The sequence below is a fragment of the Oryctolagus cuniculus genome, chromosome 10 (genome assembly GCF_051225735.1).
Source record: "Oryctolagus cuniculus isolate XC-2025 breed Fujian yellow rabbit chromosome 10, ASM5122573v1, whole genome shotgun sequence".
NCBI classification, from domain to species: Eukaryota; Metazoa; Chordata; class Mammalia; order Lagomorpha; family Leporidae; genus Oryctolagus; species Oryctolagus cuniculus.
The window spans coordinates 20575650-20599693 of record NC_142876.1 but is presented as its reverse complement, the minus strand read 5'-3'; the positions used below and the strand labels follow the sequence as shown (position 1 = coordinate 20599693).

At 44.8% G+C, this 24044-nt stretch overlaps 1 long non-coding RNA gene across 2 annotated transcripts in view; it reads right to left on the bottom strand.

Moving 5' to 3' along the window:
* Positions 1–5919: 5919 nt before the first annotated feature.
* Positions 5920–24044, bottom strand: part of LOC149123702 (uncharacterized) — a 43244-nt gene continuing 25119 nt past the window's right edge. Inside the window, exons 2-3 of one of the 2 annotated variants that reach the window (XR_016215106.1) lie at positions 15351–15437; positions 5920–6072 (exon numbers count right to left, since the gene is read on the bottom strand). This is a non-coding gene — a long non-coding RNA (uncharacterized LOC149123702). Of the gene's footprint in view, positions 6073–8756; positions 8853–15350; positions 15438–24044 lie in introns of those variants that run through there. The other variant, XR_016215107.1, reaches the window with a different exon arrangement.

Sequence of the window (24044 nt, the reverse complement as noted above, 5' to 3'; positions counted from 1 at the left end):
ATAATCAAAGCAATTTATAAAAAACCCACAGCCAGCATCCTATTGAATGGGGAAAAGTTGGAAGCATTTCCACTGAAATCTGGCACCAGGCAGGGATGCCCACTCTCACCACTGCTATTTAACATAGTTCTGGAAGTTTTAGCCAGAGCCATCAGACAAGAAAAAGAAATCAAAGGAATACAAATCAAGAAGGAAGAAGTCAAACTATCCCTCTTTGCAGACGATATGATTCTGTACTTAGAGGATCCAAAGAACTCTACTAAGAGACTATTGGAACTCATAGAGGAGTTTGGCAAAGTGGCAGGATATAAAATCAATGCACAAAAATCAACAGCCTTTGTATACACAAGTAATGCCATGACTGAGAAAGAACTGCTAAGATCAATCCCATTCACAATAGCTACAAAAACAATCAAATACCTTGGAATAAACTTAACCAAGGACGTTAAAGATCTCTACGATGAAAATTACAAAACCTTAAAGAAAGAAATAGAAGAGGATACCAAAAAATGGAAAAATCTTCCATGCTCATGGATTGGAAGAATCAACATCATCAAAATGTCCATTCTCCCAAAAGCAATTTATAGATTCAATGCAATCCCAATCAAGATACCAAAGACATTCTTCGCAGATCTAGAAAAAATGATGCTGAAATTCATATGGAGGCACAAGAGACCTCGAATAGCTAAAGCAATCTTGTACAACAAAAACAAAGCCGGAGGCATCACAATACCAGACTTCAGGACATACTACAGGGCAGTTGTAATCAAAACAGCATGGTACTGGTACAGAAACAGATGGATAGACCAATGGAACAGAATTGAAACACCAGAAATCAACCCAAACATCTACAGCCAACTTATATTTGATCAAGGATCTAAAACTAATTCCTGGAGCAAGGACAGTCTATTCAATAAATGGTGCTGGGAAAACTGGATTTCCACGTGCAGAAGCATGAAGCAAGACCCCTACCTTACACCTTACACAAAAATCCACTCAATGTGGATTAAAGACCTAAATCTACGTCCTGACACCATTAAGTTATTAGAGAACATTGGAGAAACCCTTCAAGATATTGGCACAGGCAAAGAATTTCTGGAAAAGACCCGGGAGGCACAGACAGTCAAAGCCAAAATCAACTATTGGGATTGCATCAAATTGAGAAGTTTCTTTACTGCAAAAGAAACAGTCAGGAGAGTGAAGAGACAACCGACAGAATGGGAAAAAATATTTGCAAACTATGCAACAGATAAAGGGTTAATAACCAGAATCTACAAAGAGATCAAGAAACTCCACAAAAACAAAACCAACAACCCACTTAAGAGATGGGCCAAGGACTTCAATAGACATTTTTCAAAAGAGGAAATCCAAATGGCCAACAGGCACATGAAAAAATGTTCAAGGTCACTAGCAATCAGGGAAATGCAAATCAAAAGCACAATGAGGTTTCACCTCACCCCGGTTAGAATGGCTCACATACAGAAATCTACCAACAACAGATGCTGGCGAGGATGTGGGGAAAAAGGGACACTAACCCACTGTTGGTGGGAATGCAAACTGGTTAAGCCACTATGGAAATCAGTCTGGAGATTCCTCAGAAACCTGAATATAACCCTACCGTTCGACCCAGCCATCCCACTCCTTGGAATTTACCCAAAGAAGTTTAAATTGATAAAGAAAAAAGCGGTCTGCACCCTAATGTTTATTGCAGCACAATTCACAATAGCCAAGACCTGGAACCAACCTAAATGCCCATCAACGGTAGACTGGATAAAGAAATTATGGGATATGTATTCTTTAGAATACTATACCGCAGTAAGAAACAACGAAATCCAGTCATTTGCAACAAAATGGAGGAATCTGGAACACATCATGCTGAGTGAAGTAAGCCAGTCCCAAAGGGACAAATACCATATGTTCTCCCTGATCGGTGACAACTGACTGAACACCAAAAAGGAAACCTCCTGAAGTGAAATGGACACTATGAGAAATGGTGACTTGATCAGCATAGCCCTGACTGCTAATGGACAACTTAATACATTATCCCTCATAGTATTTTTTTTTTTTGTCTGTTCTACTTAATATGACTGGTTTAATTCTGTAATTATCACACAGTTATTCTTAAGTGTTGAAAATTAACTGAAATGTGATCCCTGTTAAACATAAAAGTGGGAATAAGAGAGGGAAGAGATGTATAATTTGGGGCATGCTCGGGCTGACTTGCCCCAATTGGTAGAGTTGGAAACATACTAGGGGATTCCAATTCAATCCCATCAAGGTGGCATGTGCCAATGCCATCTCACTATTCCAAGTGATCAATTTCAGTTCACAATTGATCATAATGAAAGGACTAAGAGTCAAAGGGAGCACATAAACAAGTCTAGTATCTGCTAACACTAACCGATAGAATAAATAAAGGGGAGAGTGATCCAACATGGGAAGTGAGATACTCAGCAGACTCATAGAATGGCAGATGTCCTAAATAGCACTCTGGCCTCAGAATCAGCCCTAAAGGCACTCGGATCTGGCTGAAAAGCCCATGAGAGTATTTCAGGCATGGAAAGCCAAGACACTCTGGCAAAAAGATCTCTGTGAGTGAGATCCCAGTGGAAAGAACAGGTCTTCAAAGAGGGAGGTGCCTTTCTCTGAAGGGAGGAGAGAACCTCCACTTTGACTATGACCTTGTCTAAACAAGATAAGAGTCGGAGAACTCAAGGGGCTTCCATAGCCTTGGAAACTCATGACTGGTGCATAGGGAGATTACTGATGCCATAAACAGGAGTGTCAATTTGTAAAGTCAACAACAGGAGTCACTGTGCACTTACTCCTCATGTAGGATCTCTGTCCTTAATGTGCTGTACACTGAGGCTTAATGCTATAACGAGTACTCAAACAGTATATTTCACTTTGTGTTTCTATGGGGGTGCAAACTGTTGAAATCTTTACTTAATGTACACTAAACTGATCTTCTGTTAAAAAAAAAAAAAAAGAAAAGAAACTATCAATTCCCAACTTGACTCTCACTGGGATTAAACATGACAATAGGTCTGATCTGATTTCATCATCATTTAAAAAAAAATCATCTATTATTTTTCACTTTATGTTTCTGTGTGGGAACAAACTGTTGAAATCCTTACTTAAGGTATACTAAGCTGATCTTCTGTATACTAAGATAATCGAAAATGAATCTTGATGTGAATGGAAGGGGAGAGGGAGTGGGAAAGGGGAGGGTGGTGGGTGGGAGGGACGGTATGGGGGGGAAAGCCATTGTAACCCATGAGACGTACTTTGGAAATTTATATTCATTAAATAAAAGATAAAAAAAAAATAAAAAAAAAAAATAAAAAAAAAAATAAATGATGTCAAATGTTTGTACTATATGTTACATGACACAAGCCTTCAGAAATGAAGACTTAAATGAGCAGGTAGATTTAAGTATTTTATGCTTAGATTTGATGAAGAGGTGAATAGTCTTGGAGAAGTAGGGTGGACACAGGGGTGTGATCCAATGCGATGGACACAATGGATGTCAACCAAGGGGATAGAGACAGGGGGTGTGAACCAATGGAATAGACACAGGGGGTGTGATCCAATGGGATGGCCCAGGGGGTGTGATCCAACGGGATAGACACGGGGGTGTGAACCAATGGGATAGACACAGGGGGTGTGATCCAATGGGCTGGCCCAGGGGGTGTGATCCAACAGGATGGACACAATGGATGTCAACCAAGGGGATAGACACAGGGGGTGTGATCCAATAGGATGGGCCGGGGGTGTGAACCAATGGGATGGACACAGGGGTGTGAACCAGTGGGGAGCCTCCAGAGGAGGCTTGACCGGCCTGTACAGATGCTTCTCTGTCCTGCGTCTTCAGTGCTGAGGCTGCTCCTCTCCCTTTCCTCTGGCACTGGGGCGGGAGAACCCCTGGAATGAAGGTTTCATGGCCTTTGTACTTCTGTTGATTTCTTAAATTCTAAGGTGCCAGATTTTGGGGTCCTGCATCCCATCACTATCCCATGAAACAGATATCATTTACTGGGAATTCTATTGTACTAGACAAGGGACACAAGGCAGGATGCTGTGTGACGTTTCCTGTGATCCTGGAGTGAGGGCTAAGGCTGAGAGCTACAGGAGAAAAAAGGCACCAGTGGATGATGTTTGCCACAGCAGTCACCTCAGTGCCCAGGGTTCCCTCCCAGCTGTGCTGCTGACTACAGAGTCCTGCCAATGCCTGGAAGGCAGCAGGTGATGGCTAAAGTAATTGGCTTCCTGGCCCCCGAGTTTTGCCTAGCCCACACCAGCTGTTGTGGGCATTTAGGGAGTGAGCCAGTGGATGGAAAACCTCTGTCTCTTTATCTCTCAAATAAAGAAAAAATAATAAAAGCAGCATCATTGGGGGGGGGGTTAGGATCCCCAAAGTTGTCTTCCTCCCCAGCACCTGTGCCCGTGTTCACTTTACGTGGACACAGGACTTTGCCGACGTGATTGGTGACAAGGGACACATTTTTAAAAATCAGTTTCTAGCTCATTCCGGTCTGAGGACACTGTCCCTTAGTCCCTGCCTGCATGCCTTCACTTTGTTCAGCATTATTCTACCTTCCCCTCCTTGCTCCCTGGGATGCCTCTGATCTGAGGACCAGGGGGCCGGCATCGTGGCTCACTTGGTTAATCCTCCGCCTGTGGTGCCAGCATCCCATATGGGTGCCAGGTTCTAGTCCCTGTTGCTCTTCTTCCAGTCCAGCTCTCTGCTGTGGCCCGAGAGGGCAGTGGAGGATGGCCCAAGTCCTTGGGCCCTGCACCCGCATGGGAGACCAGGAGGAGGCACCTGGCTCCTGGCTTTGGATCAGCACAGCGCCAGCCATAGCGGCCATTTGGGGAGTGAACCAGTGGATGGAAGATTCTCTCTCTCTCTGCCTCTGCCTCTCTGTAACTCTGCCTTTCAAATAAATAAATGAATCTTTAAAAAATGATGCTAATATGAATATCCAAACATTTCTATTAACAAAAAAATGTGCACTAGATAATCCGGTTTTCCCCTGTTAGTGATGTTTTGTAGAGCCATCCAAGTTCACATGTGTTTTCCAAAATATTTGTAAAGCAGAATAAACAAATTCTCCATTCCCCAGTGGAAGTCTCATAAATGTAGCTTCCTTTCAGTTTTTTTCAAACCATCTTCATCAAAACTAAGACTGTACACAGTTTATAAATTAAACAATAATGTTGTTAGTATTTTCCCACGTTTCTTATTAAACATTCTTAAAGAGCTTTTGGACAGCAACTTCTTATCCAACATGTGGACAGTAACTCAACCATTCCCTTGTTCATAAATGTGTAACTGTGTTTCTGTGTGTTTCTGGTTCGGTGTGACACCGCCAACAAGGAGACCGGCACTCCCCCTGCAGTCCCAGGCAGTTCCCTACCTTAGCTCTTTCAGCTTTGGTAGTCAACTTTAAAAAAGACTGGACAATTTTGTAAGTAAATTTTCAAAGGCATGGCGAACAGGAGTTTTAGGGAGTGGCCCAAATTGTTGGAGCTGAGGGCGTGCAGTGGGCCAGGCATTTGGCACCGTGGTGAAAATGTCTTCATCCCATATCGGGAAGCCTGGGTTCCAGTTCCAGCTCTGCTCCCAGCTCCAGCTTCCTGCTGATGTACATCGTGAGAGGCAGTGGTGATAGCTCAAGGACTTGGGTTCCTGCCACCCACACCCGAGGCCTGGATTGAATTCCTAGCTCTTGGCATTGGCCCAACCCAACCCAGTGCTGGCTGTTGTGGGCATTTGGAGAGTGAATCAGCATATTAGGAGGTCGGTCTGTCTCTCATTCTATGCCTCAAATAAATTGTTTTGAAAATATTTATTTATTTGAAAGGCAGAGTTACAGAGAGGCAGAAGCACACACACACACACACACAGAGGTCTTCAGTCTATTGGTTCACTCCCCAGATGGCCACAATGGCTGGAGCTGGGCAGATCCAAAGCTGGGAGCCAGGAGCTTCTTCCAGGTCTTCCACAGGGGTTCAGGGCAACAAGGACTTGGGCCATCTTCCACTGCTTTCCCAGGCCATAGCAGAGAGCTGGATCAGAAGTGGAGCAGCCAGGACTCAAACTGGTGCCCACTGGGGATCCCGGTGCTGCAGGTGAAGGCCTTACCTACTATGCCACAGTGCCAGCCCCTCAAATTTTTAAAAGTATGTAGCTTCACAAAGAAGGTTATTTTTAAAGAAAACCACAAATGTTTGGATGTGAATTTTTTTTTACAGGCAGAGTTAGAGAGAGAGAGAGAGAGAGAGAAAGGTCTTCCTTTCCATTGGTTCACCCCCAAATGGCTGCTACGGCTGGCATGCTATGCTGATCCGAAGCCAGGAGCCAGGAGCTTCCTCCTGGTCTCCCATGCAGGTGCAGGGCCCAAGCACTTGGGCCATTCTCCACTGCCCTCCCGGGCCACAGCAGAGAGCTGGACTGGAAGAGGAGCAACCAGGACAGAACCGGTGCCCCAGCTGGGACTAGAACCCAGGGTGCTGGTGCCACAGGTGGAGGATTAGCCTAGTGAGCCACAGCGCCGGCCTTTTTTTTTTTTTTTTTATTTGAAAGTCAAACTTACAGAGGGAGAGAGAGAGATCTTCCATCTGATGGTTCACTGCCCAGATGGCCGCAATAGCCAGAGCTGGGGCAGGCCACGGCCAGGAGCCAGGAGCTTCTTCCAGGTTTCCTATGGGGGTGCAGAGGCCCAAGCACTTGGGCCAACTTCCACTGCTTTTCCCAGGCCATTAGCAGGGAGCTGCATTGAAAGTGCAGTAGCCAGGACATGAACCAGTGTCCATATGGGTTGCCGGCACTGCAGGTGGCAGCTTAACCCACTATACCACAGTGCCAGCCCCACAGCCCACATTTTAAGATTTGTTCTTAAAAAAAAAGAAAAATCAAAGCTCTTAGACCTTGAGACCTGTGTCCACAACCTTTGCTCAGAACCCTAGCCTGGTGTTCTATGCTTCTATGAACTTAGCTCCCTATTAGACTGCCTGACCGTCAAGGCTTTGGCTGTGAACTCCTGTTCTTCCAGCAGTGGATGGGCTCTTTGGATCTGACCTCCTTTGACTAAGTGTCCTCGCACCTCCAAGCCTGGTCCACGGCCTGACCTCCCTGGTCAGCACTGACCTAGTTTTGTCCAACCCTAGCTCGGCAGTATTCACCAAAGAATCCTCCATGGGCCAGTGCTTATGAGTTTATTACCAAGCAAATATAGATATTTTATGAGTCCTCTATCAGCAAGTGTTCTCCAGGAACTGGCTCTATGGTAGGTCCTATCTGGAAGAGCAAACGTGCAAAAGAGAGAGTGCTCAGTAGTAGTCGGAAAGAAGGGTAATGCAGGGGACTTTCCCAGTGGCAGTGACAACACATTAGAAAGCAAAGTCACATAAAAACAGGGTTATTGCAGTAATAAACAGGACAAGGGAGTAGGGCTTGCAGAGGAGAATTAGAATTGAGGAGGAAAGACATGTGATTCAATAAACAATCACTGGACCATTGGCTAGCCATTGGAGGGGGAAAACTCATCAGACGCCACATAGGAGAGTCATGTTTTGACATAAAGAGGCCAACAAATACAGCCAGAGCTTGAGGCTTCCTGAACAGCAGGTGTCAGAAGGTAATGACCCTCATGGCCCCGGAGAGCAGGGTTCAAGGCTGCATGCTCCCAGCGGAGGCTCCCTGGTCAGGGGTCACTGTCTCAGAGAGGGAAGCAGGCACCCTCCTGTTCCTGGGAGTCTTTGTGCCCCTGGACTCTCCCCATGTTCCAGAGACTCTGGCCGTGTGTTTCATGTCATCAGGTCTAAGCAGCTTGCTCAGAAACAGCCCTGGGACTTACCTGAGTGTTTACTGAAGCTCAGTTTCCCAGGCTCCCAAATTCATGAGACTGATCAGGCAGGTCCAGGCTATGGGCCTGCCCAAGTACTCTACCTGTGCATCCCTGCTCACTCCTTATATATGAACATCTTCCAGCCGGGCTCAAGGTTTAAATAGAAAGACTGTGGACAACAAAAGTGCTAAAGTAAAATAGCGCTGGAAAGAGCACTAATGACACATTTGGAAAATGGGGGAGGGTATGCAGATACCCCAAAGAGGGAAAAACATACTGGCAGTACATGCAGGAGAAGATGCAAGTGTTTGGCTTAGCAGGTACGGCCAACATTTGCTACTGGTAGACTGAGTTCTGGATTCAACTCCAACCCCCAGACTGCCGTAATGCCTCCTCAGGATTGGCATTTGTCTTGAACCTGGCTGTAAGCAGAAGGCTGCTGAAACCCGAGAGTCTGAACACATTCCCACCGGCAGAGCTGGCATCCAGGAAAGACACAGAACAGAGACACCTGGTTCTCTGATCCCTCTTTGTTTTCTTCCTAAAGTCCAGTAATCCACGTGTGTCTCACATCATGGTGCCTGTGCTCTTCCAGTCCCAGCTCTGGCCCCTGACTCCAGCTTCCTGCTGAAGCAGGCACTGGGAGGCTGCAGGGACAACTCAAGTAATGGCTCCCTGACTCCCACATGGGAGACCTGGGTCGGGGTCCATGCTCCTAGCTTTGGCATGGCCCAGTCCTGGCCATTGAAGGCATTTGGGGAGTGAAGCAGTGGATGAAGCTCACTGTCTGTCTCTCTTTCTTTGTCTCTGCCTCTTAAATTTAAAAAAATTAAGTATTTTAAAAGATATGATAGTTCTCAGATAAGTAAATAAATACATTTGCAAACAATGAATCATCATGTTTTAATTACCAAGTTGGCAATGGCTGACAGCAGCAGAGATTGATGTGATGCATCCAGAAGCCAAGGCACACCAAGGATTGCTGGGAGCTGCCAGAAGCTGAAAGAGGCAAGAAATTGTCCTTCCCTGGAGCCTCAGAGGGAGCTTGATGCATGCAAAAGCCAGAGCTTGGTCAGGCTGAAGCCAGGAGCCAGGAACTCCACCGGCTCTTCCACATGATGGGCAGGGCCTGAAGCACTTGAACCATCATCTGCCGCTGTCTAGGGTGTGCGTTAGCAGGAGACTGGATTGGAAGCAGAGGGGGGACTCGGCCCCAGGCACTCCGATATGGGATGTGGGCATCCCAAGAGGCTCCTTAATCTGCCGCACCACAACACACACCCACCCAATTTCATCTCAAACCATCCAGGTTGTGACACTCATTACAACAGACCAAGACAGCAAACATATAAATCACAATAATACTATGTCGCAGCACTGGGAATAATAATATGAAGGTTTTTCAATGAGAATGTGCCTTATCTTTTAGTTCCATTTTCCATGAAGTTTTTGAAGTATCCTTGTAATGTTAATAACCATAGTTCTTGTAAAAGGAGATACAAATGAGAAAGTAACATAATTTGAGAGACAAATAGTGGTGAAAGAAGCTGAATTCTAAGTTATTAAATTTAAAGAAAAGTAGGAATTTTGTGTCACCCAAGGGTGTTTTTGTTCTTGTTTTTGTTTTTTCACTGTCAGGTCAGCAATTAGTGCGAAAGCTCGGGTCTCAGGGCCTGGGGTCAGCTCCCAGGTCCATCACTTCCCATCTGTGTGACTGTGGGGACATCACTTAACTTCCCTACTGGAGTTCATTTTTCTCATCTTTTAACCTAGAGTTATAGCAGTTCCTACTCAGAAAGTTGTGGTGAGAATTAAATAAAGCCCAGGTTGTTGAGCATCGCATAGGGGTTGCCCGTTGCCAGTGCTCGTATGGAATGGCTGCTATTACTGCTGTGAAGTCATGCACACAACCATTTTTCTTCAAGGAACTTATTTCAGTTGACAGAAAAAAAAATGTTGTCTAGGCCTGCAAGTCTCCTGGCAGACACACTCTTCGCAGAATTTAAGAGATGCCAAGGGCCTTTTCCTATAGCACTAAAGACAGGTCCAAGGTATCCAAGCTACTCATCAGCAATATTTGTAGACAGCCAGTCAATGCATACAGACAGTCCTCAAGAAACAGGTGCCCTTTGGTTTTTGGCCAAGAACATTCACATCAGCTTGCTCCCAGGTATCACCCAGTTACATGAGTCAGCAGAAACAAGAGGGTGAGTGGTTTGGGGCCACAGCTGACTTCTGAACCATCCTCAAAGCACACTCCAAGGAGGTGTGACCCAGTTGGCCAAGTCAACTCCCACCAGCTCCCAGGAGAATGTATGCTTTTACTTCAGGGAGCAGCAGGAATATGTCTGCCCCCAACGTTCTGCCTTCTTCAGCCCCTCCCTATGGTGCTTCTCCTCTCCACATTCCGAATCCTGTGTGGGAGAGAGCCACATGCTACTGTTTAGCTTTGAACTTGCCTATCTTCTTTCTCCACTGGGATTTATTTTTCTAATGCCCATTTGGATGCTTGATTTCCTAAACTCCTTTACAATACTTCTCCTGTTGAGTCATCTCTTCACTGAATTAGACACTTTCACCTCCTCTGCTCTATCCACGAGGCTGGCTCGCATTTACTGCTGCTGGGTTCGACTCCCACTCCACAGGCTCCTGTAATGCTTTCTCAGGATTGGTGTGTCTTGAACCTGGCTATAATCAGAAGGCTGCTGGAACCTTAGAGTCCGAACACATTCCCACCTGCAGAGCTGGCTTCCAGGAAAGACACAGAACAGAGACATCTGGTTCTCTGATTCCTCTTCATTTTCTTCTTTAAGTCCAATAATCCACATGACAGGCCCCTTGGTACCAACAAGATTCAGTACACATTAGCATTCGCCTTGCTTGCAACATTTTTCTGTCTCCCAGAAATGTTTTTGTGTTTTTGCTCCACTGGGTGGCTGAAGCCTGGGGAAACGGAATCAGCAGGTTGCCCTTGCTTTCCCGTCTTCTTGCTGTTTCTGGCGGTTTAGATGGCGCTGTTGCAATGGGAGGAAGTAGAACCTGGAGGCCAATTATCTGAGATGTGGCTTGCGAGGGTCTAGGTTAAAGCCTCAAAATAGCCTTTATTTAAGGAACCAATGGGGGCTGCTGTAGAAAGGGATTTTTTTTTTTTTTTTTTCTGACAGGCAGAGTTGGACAGTGAGAGAGAGAGAGACAGAGAGAAATGTCTTCCTTTTTCCGTTGGTTCACCCCACAAGTGGCCGCTATGGCCAGAGTGTTGCGGCCAGTGCGCTGTGCCGATCTGAAGCCAGGAGCCAGGTACTTCCTCCTGGTCTTCCATGCGGGTGCAGGACCCAAGGACCTGGGCCATCCTCCAATGCACTCCTGGGCCACAGCAGAGAGCTGAACTGGAAGAAGAGCAACCGGGACAGAATCTGGCGCCCTGACTGGGACTAGAACCCAGAGTACCAGCTTCGCAGGCGGAGGATTAGCCTAGTGAGCCATGGCACCAGCCGAAAAGGACTTTTTGACAGATGCATCGAGCCCCAGAATATTACCTATTTTGCTTAAGGGGCAAAGACTGAATTTATAACCCTAAATTCTCCTCTGAAGGGAAGGTCAAGTCCACCCAAGCCCACAGGATGTTTCCAGTGTTCAATCTTGGCTCCCCACTGGTCTAAGGGCCTGGGAGGATACAGGTAAGCAGCAAAGCCCCCCTCCCCACCCCCTTCGGAGGAGCTGACAATCAGTTAAAATGCAGACACTTTTTAAAAGAGAAATAATAGGAGACAGATTATGATCGAGTTTGAAATCTGAGCACCGAAGGTGGGAAGAGAAGAGTGAAGAGAGGTGAAATCAGGATGGGAGACAGTGATGGCAGAGCGGAAAACAGCACAGCGAGCAAGGAGACAGTCGGCCTGGCTTCATTCCCCTGTGTTCCTTTGAATAATTCACAGAGCTCTCGGCCTAGTGTCATTTTTGTTTTCAGACCACATATAAATATTGATTGTAATGCATAAAATATAATTAAAAATTAAGATGCTGTTACTCATAAGACACAAAACTTCGGTTCCTAATATCACTGGGTGACTTGTCACTACCTGGGACAGAGACTTCTGCCTGACGGCGTGTCTTTCAATAACACCTGAGCAGGTACTGAACCATAAGGCAGAATCCCCGAGAGAACAAATTTCTCCCCACGGTGCATCTGTTGCTTTCACATTTTAAAAGGCTGTTTTAGAACAGTCTTGTGGGAATCCAAATATGAATTTATATTGTCATTTTTAAAAAAGGATGTATTTTTTGAAAGGCAGAGTCACAAACAGAGAAATAGAGAGACAAAGAGAAAAAGCTTCCCTCCACGGGTTCATTCCCCAAATGGCCACAGGGTCAGGGCTAGGCCAGGCTGGAGCCAGGATCCTGGAACGCTGTCTGGGTCTCCCAGTTGGGTGGCCCAGGCCCACGCACATGGTGCGTTCCCAGGTGCATAAGCAGAGAAGTGGATGGGAAGTGGAGCAGCTGGGACTCCACTGAGCGCCAGCGCTGCTTAACCAGCTGAGCCACAACACAGGCCCCGCCCTGTAATTTTACCCAGTCCCCATTGCAGCTTCTTTTATGTGACTGAAGCTTTGTTTACGTCCTCAACCTCATTGCAAAGCACATTTCAATAAACTCACTCATATGTAGTACTTCTTCTTTATGAAATTAAAGGAGCATTCCTTTGAGGAAATGCTTTCAACATGTGGTAAGCTAGGGACCTATAGATGGTCACTTTTAAATTAGCATTTGAAATTTTTCTGCTACTAAAAATAATACATGATAATTCTAGAAAGGTTGACAAGACATAACATTTTCAAAAAGGAAAACAAAGTCATCTATGGTGAAAATAGACAACCAAGGCTAGTTCTTCAGTATATTTCCTTTTATTTTTTTCCTACTTACATGAAGATTTTTCATAAAATTGGGGGACCATGTTGCATGTACAATCTTGTTTTCTACTTTTTCACTCTTTATCATGATCATTACTTATATTACTAAATAACTATTATCTAGAAGCATGAACTTCAGTGACTGCAAAAATTTTCTGGTATGGACTTAAAATTAATAAATTTAAATACAATTGTATTACATATTGAAGAACAGAAATCTTAAATGTTCCGAAGTTCGAAACTTTCTGAGTGGTTACATGATACTACAAGTGAAAAATTCCACACCATAAAACTATTGCACATACAGACTTTAAGATAGAGTGTAAAATTACCTTTGGGCTATGTGTCTAAAGTATATATGAGGGGCCTGCGCTGTGGCGCAGTGGGTTAACGTCCTGGCCTGAAGTGCCGGCATCCCATATGGGTGCTGGTTCAAGACCCAGCTGCTCCATTTCCGATCCAGCTCTCTGCTATGGCCTGGGAAAGCAGTAGAAGATGGCCCAAGTCCTTGGGCCCCTGCACCCGAGTGGGAGACCTGGAAGAAGCTCCTGGCTTCAGATCAGCACAGCTCCATCCATTGTGGCCAATTGGGGAGTGAATCATCGGATGGAAGACCTCTCTCGCTGCCTCTCCTCTCTCTCTGTGTAACTCTGACTTTCAAGTAAATAAACAAATCTTTTTTTTAAAAAAAGTAAATTATATATGAAGTAGAAATGAATTTCATGCTTAGACTTTGGCCTCATTCCAGGATAGCTCATTATGTATAAGGAAATATTCTAAAATCTGAAAAAAATCCAAACTCTGAGATACATCTGATCACAAGCATTTTGAATAAGGGTCTTTCAACCTGTACTGGGAATTTAGGTGTCCATGATTATTTTTTTTAAAGATTTATTTATTTATTTATTTATTTGAAAGGCAGAGCTACAGAGAGGCAGAGACAAAGCGAGAGTGAGAGAGAGGTCTTCCTTCCTCTAGTTCACTCCCCAAATGGCCATAATAGCTGGAGCTGGGCTGCTCCGAAGCCAGGAGCAAGGAGCTTCTTCCAGATCTCCCATTAGGGCACAGGGGCCCAAGGCCTTGGGCCATCTTCTATTGCTTTCCCAAACCATAATAGAGAAGTGGATCAGAAGTGGAGTAGCTGGCGCCCACATGAGATGCAGGTGGCAGCATTACCCACTATGCTACAGCGCTGGCCCTGTCCCTGATTATTTTCTGCAAGAAATAAGCCATGTCCTTGACATAAACATCTTGGCAGGATTGGCAGGTTCTCTTACCATGTCTACAACGTATGTCCCTAGAAGTGAGAGTGCCAGGTCAAACACCCTAGCCATTTTAGACTCTCTACCAGCATGACCAAATTGAATTCTAGAAAGGAGATTCCAATTGACTTTCCCACCAGCAGTTTATAAGATGCCTATGGCACTGCACCCTTGCCACCAACGAATACGATTTTTAAAGAGCTTTTCAAGCCCGAGCCTTGAAATGAATCCAAGAATCAGAGCTTCAGCAATCCAATGCCAAGCTCAGCAGGTTCAAATGAGGTTGTGAAGGAGAGCAGAGGGAGGAAGCAGGCTGGGGACACACAAGGGGAGTTTGGGAGAATTCCTGCAGTTGTTAAAACAGCCCTGGGTGTCCGCAGAGCCCTTTCAGAGGCCAGCAGGTGGGTCGCATGTGTGCACTCTGCAGCACCGGCTTCAAGGTTGCCAATGGAGAGAGCCTCATTTCTTCTGAAGCCTCTGCCTAGCGTTTCTTGCTCTGTTCTCTCTTTAGTTCCTCCCAGCATAAGCTACTGTCAACCTGGGAACAACCCAGGGCCCACAGTCACTTCTGTTTCAGTCCAGTCAAGGAAGAACAAGGTCAGTATGAACAGCTTTTAAACCCACTGGAAGTGAAGCTGAAACTAATTCTCACTTCCTTGCCCAGGAGCCGGATGAGCCCTAAAATCAAGCAGCCCTCTGTATCGTAGCTTGAATCACTTTCACTTCCAACTGGACTTGGGACCATAGTGTGCTGCTGCAGCTGGCTTTTCAACTCCAAGTTCAGGGATGGTAGCTTGAACTTGGCCAGAGTATACGTACTTCCACTACATATTTTACACCATAAAATGGGACCCGATTCATAATGTATATTAAACCTAAGAGTATATCATGTCTGCCTTGGGTAAAGCATACAGAACTTGAGCAAACAGTGGCCCAGTGTGTTCAACTATCAGCTGATGCAGCGAAGAAGTTGATGAAGTCTCGATGAACGAGTGAAGCTTCAACACTCATTGTCATGGTTTTATTTTCATCTTGTTGGTTAAAGTACACGAATTTATTAGCCAACTACGGCATCGGTTGTTGTAAGTAGCTTCTTTGCTGATTCCAATAGCAACCAAGTATTTATCTGTAGTTTGATTTTATGATGCTATTACTGATGATAGAGTTGGTAAAACTGATAGTAGATTTTAAAGAAAGTGCAAGTCATACTGATATAGAGGCATAAATGGAAAACCAAGATAAGTATTTCAGTTTAAAATGTTTTAAAGCCTAAATAAACTTTTTTAAAAAACTAAATAAACTTTTTTAACACCAATTTTTACACTCACCATTCAGGTGGTCTTGTGACTTTTACAGATGCAACACAAAATTATTTTTCTCATGCTGCTCCCAGAAATGCCCACTTGCCAATGGTCCTGTAGTGAAGTAGAGAGATTTCGGTTTAGTGAATGCAACTTGTATGAGGGGAGAAATACTCTGCAAGTAGATCACATATCAGAGTGAGGGCAGACAGCTTGGTTGGGAAACAGGTGTTGGATTGGGATGCAGTTCTATCCAGGATCATTGACTTAGGATCACAGGTTAGCTCTGTCTCTAAGAAATTGACAAAACAATAAAATGTCCTGTGAAGATCAAATGGCTGTAGGGGATGTATAAAAAGGAATATCGGGTATGTCACTATCATTTGTCAACTGTGTGCTGCACATCCTGTATATCAGTAAAAGTTGTAACAAACACACACACGATGTTCCCGGAGAGCTGGTTGTTAAACAGGTACCAGCACACCACTGCCCCCAGCCACTGTCGCCCTACGTTGCCTGCTCCACAGCTTTGAGTTGTTGTCTCAGTTCCTTCTGTTCAGTTTCGCTCACGTCTACTTCAGGCCCCTGCCTTTAGACCAGTGCTGGTACAGAGCCCCAGCCCTGCCTCTGATTTGACACGGGCCATGTGCACCTCTTACCTCTGCAAACCCATCTCCCCCAGACTGGACGAGGCCCCATGTTCCTCTCACCTCCCAGAGCTCTGCCAGGACCTGGCCATTGCTCCCATCACTGGGTGTGGAAATCCTTGACTAATTTTAAAATAGTCACACACATGTCCTATCATTCCCAGAGCAGGAGCTTCCAGCTCCACATTCTGTAGCCTTTGCAGTTCTTACGTCTGTGCTGTAACGTGTTGTTCTGAGAATGCTGAGCTGCAAACAACGTGTGATGAATGTGCGGATGTGAGCGCTGGGAGTGGTAATTAATAAGAACATTCTCTTCGCTGGGCCAGTATGGCTTTGCCAGCTGATTCCAACAGCTCTGTGGGCTTTGGTAAGAAGCGACTTCTGTGCAGAGCCATGGAGAAAGCGCATGAGGAAGGCAGACAGGGATTTATTTACATATCTATTCCCAGGATCACGCTTGCCCGTGTTCTGCTCAGAGAACTCACTGTTTCCAGAATCACTCTATGGGCCTCGGAGGGCACTCAGCACCAGCGCCTTGATGCAGGTAACACAGGAACTGGCTGAGATTTTGCATCAGGCAAACATTGTCTGGACAAAAAACAGAATCCCTGTGCTGCAAAACAAACATGCAGTCGACAAACACAAGCATCACGTTCTCCATAGTGAAGTGAGGCAGACTTTCTCTGGCTGCTGGGCCATCCATTTCTTATTTTTGTTTGAAATCATTGTGTTGGCTCAGAATCTTTTAATTTTTAAAAACAGTGTGTGTGTGCATGGACCATCTTAGATGAATTGGGGCATAATTGAGAATACTGAATAAATGTTCACCCTTAATTATCTCTGATAGGTTCCAAGTAAATCCCTTTTCCCTCCATCTCGAACTTTATGAGGAACTTGAAAAACAAGAAAGGGAATAAACTGTTTTTTTTTTTTTTTTTTTTTTTTGACAGGCAGAGTGGACAGTGAGAGAGAGAGACAGAGAGAAAGGTCTTCCTTTGCCGTTGGTTCACCCTCCAATGGCCGGCGCACCGCGCTGATCCGATGGCAGGAGCCAGGAGCCAGGTGCTTTTCCTGGTCTCCCATGGGGTGCAGGGCCCAAGCACCTGGGCCATCCTCCACTGCACTCCCTGGCCACAGCAGAGAGCTGGCCTGGAAGAGGGGCAACCGGGACAGAATCTGGCGCCCCGACCGGGACTAGAACCCGGTGTGCTGGCGCCGCTAGGCGGAGGATTAACCTAGTGAGCCGCGGCGCCGGCCTAAACTGTTGTTTTTAAGGTGAACAAATCTCCAAATGCATTGCTGAACTGTAAAGATGAATACTCCAGAGAAGAGCGTTTCACAAAAGAATTTCTTGCACTCGATAAAGAAATTATGGGATATGTACACCATGGAATACTACACAGCAGTAAAAAATGAAATTCTGTCATTTGCAACAAAATGGATGAAACTGGATATCATACTTAGTGAAATAAGCCAGTCCCCAAAGGACAAACGCCATTTGTTCTCCCTGATCTGTGATAACTAATAGAGCACCCAACAGGTAATCTACAGAAGTGAAATGAACACTTCAGGATGCAATGACTTTGAACAGCCCTTGTCTCAACTGTTGAGGAACAGTTTTTTTTTTTTTCATACAATTTGTAGAACTTTTTACTTAGTATAGCGTAAACTGTATGTGTATAAAGTTAATTGAAAATAGATCTTAGTAAAAAATAAAAATGAGACTAGCAGAGGGAGGAGAAGAGGGGTGGCAGTGTGGGTGGGAGGGCAGGTACGATGCGAAGAATTGCTATCTTCCTAAAGTTGTATTTATGAAAAAAAATTGTTATACATTCAAAAAATGTAAAAAAAGGAACTTCTTGCAAGTTTCATTAAGAAAATCAGCGTGGTTGTAAATATTACCTATTGCAGCCTTCCTTATGGAACTCCTTGTTATTCACACGACGAGCCACACATTCAGATTCAGAAGCTAAACAGAGAACACAGCATATGGCTGACAAAAGGCAGTACCCACTGCAAGATTTTTCAGAGCAAGTTTCCAGCAGACACGATGTCCTGCTAGCAGCTCCAAAAGCCTTAAAATAGCAGGCAGGCTGGGGCCGCCGTTTGGTGCAGTGGTTACAACACTGGTGAGGTCGCCCACATTCCGCATCAGAGTGCCTAGGTAAGCCCCCGGCTCTGCCCCTGAGTCCAGCTTCCTGATAACATGGACCCTGGGAGGGAGCAGATGAGGGTTTAAGTTACTGGATCCTTGCCACCCCCATGGGAGACCTCAATTGAGTTTAGTGCTCCTGGCTTCCTCCTGGCCCAGCTGTTGTGGGCATTTGGGGGGGAGGGGCAGCGAATGAGCAGACTGGGAGAGCTCTTTGTCTGAAGGTGCATCCTTTCTCATTCTCTCTCTGCCTTTTAATAAATAAATAAAGGCATCCTCAGGGCCAGCAAGCCAGTGGGGCAGGTCTTCCCTCTGCCCAGGCTCTGCAGGGTGGGAGGTCGCCAGCCTGTCCCCACTTGGCCGAAGTCTCCATGGGGATAACTCCAGGGCCAGCTGACACTTGTCAAAACATCACTGATCAGTGCTTAGGAGGAAGAGATTTCCAGCCTTTCTTCTTGGTGGGGGAGTGAATAAATCAGTAAGCGAATCAGCCTGCTGACTATGGGCTAAAAAAATCAAGATATTCTGTCTCTCTTCTCCCATTTCTCATTAGATGTTGACATCACGCAAGTGCACGTGAGGGTGTGCATGCACACACACACACACACACACACAATGTGTGGCCCCGGGAGAGACTGAGCTGTCAGCTACTTCTCTGCCAGTCACAAACTGTAGAATTCAGAGAACTGCCGACGCTGCGGCTCAGTAAGCTAATCCTCTGCCTTGTGGTGTTGGCACACTGGGTTCTAGTCCCCGTCAGGGCGTCGGATTCTGTCCCGGTTGCCCCTCTTCCAGGCCAGCTCTCTGCTGTGGCCCGGGAAGGCAGTGGAGGATGGCTCAAGTGCTTGGGCCCTGCACCCCATGGGAGACCAGGAGAAGCACCTGGCTCCTGGCTTCGGATCAGCGCGGTGCACCGGCCGCAGCGCACCGGCCGCGGCGGCCATTGAAGGGTGAACCAACGTCAAAGGAAGACCTTTCTCTCTGTCTCTCTCTCACTGTCTACTCTGCCTGTCAAAAAAAAAAAAAAAAAAAAAAGAATTGAGAGAACCTCCTTACATAGGAGCCTGGGGTTCCTGCTTTTGTAAAATGAGGCGGTGGAATGAGATGATCGCTGGGGACCCTCCCAGCTCGATTCGCCCACACAGGTTCAAACTCTGCCCACACCTGCATAAAGTGTCTCTAGAGGGGATTTGTCCTGGAACCCACAGCACCCCACTGAGGAATTGTCACCCTCCCGCTGGGGGCCAACTGGCTGTCACTCTGGGAGTCTCTCTTGGCATATTCATAGCACCTATACCACCTTGTCCAGCGGCCTGTGCTTCATCTCTAAGTGCAGTTAAAGTAATTAGAGCAGTTAGCAGGTGGTCACCAAGGAAGAAGGCCTGGGCATTCTCCTGGGGGAATTTTTTGCTGAGAGATTTAAGAGGCTGACACCTGTGAAAGAATGTTCTTGCTGAAATTCCTGTCAGGGAACTGATATACTTCCCTAGAGTTTCCCAGAATTCTTACAGATGCCAAAAGGAAACTCACTAAGCAAGGAAGGACGGCTACATCCTTACTGAAATAAAGTGGCTCATGCAAAGGTAGACATCTCCCCACTACTACAGCTATCCATGGCTGCACACACAGCTGAGCCAAGATGTATTGGCATCCGACAGCAATCATTTTATTACATGTCCCAGCTATGCTGGTCAGGCTAGGTGATCATGCCTTTCCACGCATATTGGGCAAGTAATTTAGCAACCGCTGGATGGACTGGCCTAGAAGGTCCAAGTTGGCTTCTTTTGTGTGTCTCTTGCCTTGTTGGGGTGGCAGTGAGACAGGATAGAAGTTGGACTCATTAAATCAAGTCCCTTCGAAGATAGTTGAAGAAAAAAAGTGGAGAGTATACAATCTCAGGGAAGAGATAGGGGGAAAACTTCAGAGGAAACTCCACACAAATTAGAGGGACAAGCAAGGTGTGCATGCACAGAACTTAGGTCCCTGGCAGCCAAGAGCCTCAGCACCAGCTTTGGAGAGTGAGGTGAGACTGGTCTGCAGCAACCAAGCCACTGGCTATAAATCTGCAGGAAGAGCCTGCTGTGAGTTCAGCTTGGAGCCCAGTGGGAGACAGTGTACATGCCAACCTAGAGCTTAAAAAGAAGAAAATGGGCACATTTCTCCCCCCAAACACCCGGCACAGGAGTCCTGTAACCAGCTGAGAAGGGGTGGGCACCACTTTGGACATACGTAACAGCCACACCAGCTGTGTCCACGTGCCCAGCAACTAGCTGAGAGGACACACCTGAGTCTAGCCATAAGCACTGACGAGGGGCTTGGTGCTTCTTGGTGGTTCTTGTGGCAGCGCAGGAGAATATTGCAACTACTGGGGCACCTGGGCATTGGTCTCCTTGGAGGAGAAGAGGTGAGCATAAGACTACACTAACAGAGCAGATCAAAAAAAAAAGAGAGAGAGAGAGAGAGATTTTCCATGCCCAACTTGGGTGTTACCTTGGATATTCCCCTCACCCTAGAGTCTAAAGAGTGCTCCAGGGCCACACCCAGCACACCCCTCTGGATATTTACTGAAAGAGCAGACACTCCACTAAGCCACAGAGGCATGGTCCGAAGATAAAAGCTATCACAGAAAAAAAAAAAAGAATTACCTCCACAAATGCCTAAGAATAAACACAGCAATTTCAGAAACAAGCATAAAGCATAAGGAAGACAACATGATGCCTCCAAAGGAACACAACAACATTTCAATACTAGAATGTGAAGATGAAGAGATTGAAGAAATCCTGGAGACAGAATTCAAAAACTTGATTGTAGGATTACTTATAAGTAATTAGAAGTAAATCCGTGAATTAAAGAAATCCATACATGACATGAATGAAAATTTTTCCCATGAAATTGGGAAAAATTTATACCGCAATGGTATAAAGCTAGAAATCAACAACTCAAAAATCTCTAGAACATATGTAAACACATGGAGACTGAACAATGTGTTCATGAATGAATAATGGGTCATAGAAGAAATCAAAAGAAAAATCAAAAAAATTCTGGAAACAAATGAAGGTGATGATACATCATACCAAAACCTATGAGATACAGCAAAAGCAGTGTGAGGAGGGAAGTTCATAGCAATCAGTGCCTACATGAAGAAACTAGAAAGGCACCAAATAAAGGAACTATCAATGCAGCTCAAAGACCTAGAATATCAACAATAAACCAAACCCAAAACTAGCAGGATGAAAGAAATTATTAAATTAGAGAAGAAATAAATAAAATTTAAACAAAAAATACATTAAAAATCATTGAAATAAAAAGCTGGTTTATTGAAAAAAAATAAACAAAATTGACACACCATTGGCCCAACTAACCAAGAAAGTAGAGAGAAGAATCAACTTAATAAAATTAGAGATGAAAAAGGAAATGTAACAATAGACACCACAGACATAAAAAGAATCATCAGAAATTACTACAAAGAGCTGAATGCCAACAAACCCGGAAACCTAAAATGGATAGATTCCTGAACACATATAACCCACCTAAATTGAGCCATGGAGACATATAAAACCTAAACAGACCCATAACCAAGACAGAAATTGAGTCAATAATGAAGACCCTCCCAACAAAGGAAAGCCCAGGACTGGATGGATTCACTGCTGAATTCTACCAGACATTTAAAGAACAACTAACTCCACTTCTTCTCAAGCTATTCAAAACAACTGAAAGGGAGGGAATTCTCTCAAATTCTTTATATTAAGCCAGCATCACCTTAATTCCTAAACCTGAAAAAGATGCAACAGAGAAAGCAAATACAGACTAATTTCCCTGATGAATACAGATGCAAAAATCCTCAACAAAATACTGCTAATTGAATCCAACAACACATCAGAAAGATCATTCACCCAGGCGAAAAGTTGGAAGCATTTCCATCAAGACCTAGAACAAAACAAGGATGCCCACTCTCACCATTGCTATTCAATATATTCCTGGAATTTTTAGCCAGAGCCATTAGGCAACAAAAACAAAGGGATACAAATTGGGAAGAAGGACATCATACTATCCCTATTTGCAGATGACGTGATCCTTTATATATGGGATCCAAAAACTCCACTTAGAGACTACAGGAACTTGTAGAAGAGTTTGTTAAAGTAGCAGGATATAAAGTAAACACACAAAATCAACAGCCTTTGTATTCACAGATAATGCCATGGCTGAGAAAGAACTTCTAAGATCAATCCTATCCACAATAGCTCCAAAAAAAAAAGAAAATACCTTGGAATAAATTTAACCAAGGATGCCAAAAATTTCTATGATGAGAATTATAAAACATTAAGAAAGTAGAAGAAGATACAAAAAAAAAATGGAAAAATATTCCATGTTGATTGATTGGAAGAATCAATATCATCAAAATGTCCATACTACTGAAAGCAATCTACAGATTGAATGCAATACCAATCAAAATACCAAGGAGATTCTTCTTAGATCTAGAAAAAATTATGCTAAAATACATATGAGAACATAAGAGACTCTGAATAGCTAAAGTAATCTTATACAACAAAAACAAAGCCAGAAGCACCACAATACCAGATTTCAAGACATACTATGGGGTGGTTATAATCAAAACATTCTGGTACTGGCAAAATAGATGGATAGACCAATGGAACAGAATAGAAATGCTAGAAATCAACCCATGCACTTATAACCAACTTATATTTGGCAAGGGAGCTAAAATCAATCCCTGGAACAAGGATGGTCTCTTCAACAAATGGTGCTGGGAAAACTGGATCTCCACAGCCAGAAGTATGAAGCAAGACCCCTATCTTACACCTTACACAAAAGTCCACTGAAAATGGATCAAAGACCAAATCTATAACCCAATACCATCAAATTATTAGAAAACATTAGGGAAACCCTGCAAGGCATTGGCATAGGCAAAGAGTTCTTGGAAAATACTCCAGAAGCATAAACAATCAAAGCCAAAATTGACAAATGGGAGTACATCAAGCTGAAAAGCTTCTGCACTACAAAGGAAACACTCAGCAAAGTGAAGAGGCAACCGACAGAATAGGAGAAATTATTTGCAAACTATGCAACCAATAAAGGATTAATAGCCATAATATAGAAAGAACTCAATGGCTGGCGCCGCGGCTTAATAGGGTAATCTTCCACCTGCGGTGCCAGCACCCCAGGTTCTAGTCCCGGTCGGGGTACCAGATTCTGTCCCAGTTGCTCCTCTTCCTGTCCAGCTCTCTGCTCTGGTCTGGGAGTGCAGTGGAGGATGGCCCAAGTCCTTGGGCCCTGCACCCCATGGGAGACCAGAAGCACCTGGCTCCTGGCTTCTGATCAGCACAGTGTGCCAGCTGAAGCGGCCATTGGGGGGTGAACCAGCAGATGGAAGACCTTTCTCTCTGTCTCTCTCTCTCTCTCACTGTCCACTCTGCCTGTAAAAAAAAAAAAAAAAGAATTCAAGAAACCCAACAGCAACAAAAAACCCAGTTAAGAAATGGGCAAAGTAATTAAACGGGCATTTTTCAAAAGAGGAAATCCAAATGTCCAACAGACACTTGAGAAATGCTCAGGATCACTAGCCATCAGGGAAGTGCAAATCAAAACCACAGTAAGGTTTCTCCTTATTCCAGTTAGAATGGCTTTCATATAGAAATCAACAAACAACAAATGTTTGTGAGGATATGGGGAAAAAGGTACCCTAATCCACTGTTGGTGGGAATATAAACTGGTCCAGCCACTGTGGAAGACAGTATGGAGATACCTCAGAAAGCTCAATATAGACCTACCATCTGACCCAGCCATCCCATTCCTGGGAATTTACTGAAGGGAAATAAAATCAGTGTATGAAGGAGTCATCTATACCCCTATGTTTATTGCAGCTCAATTCACAGTAGCAAAGATATCGAATCAACACAAATGTTA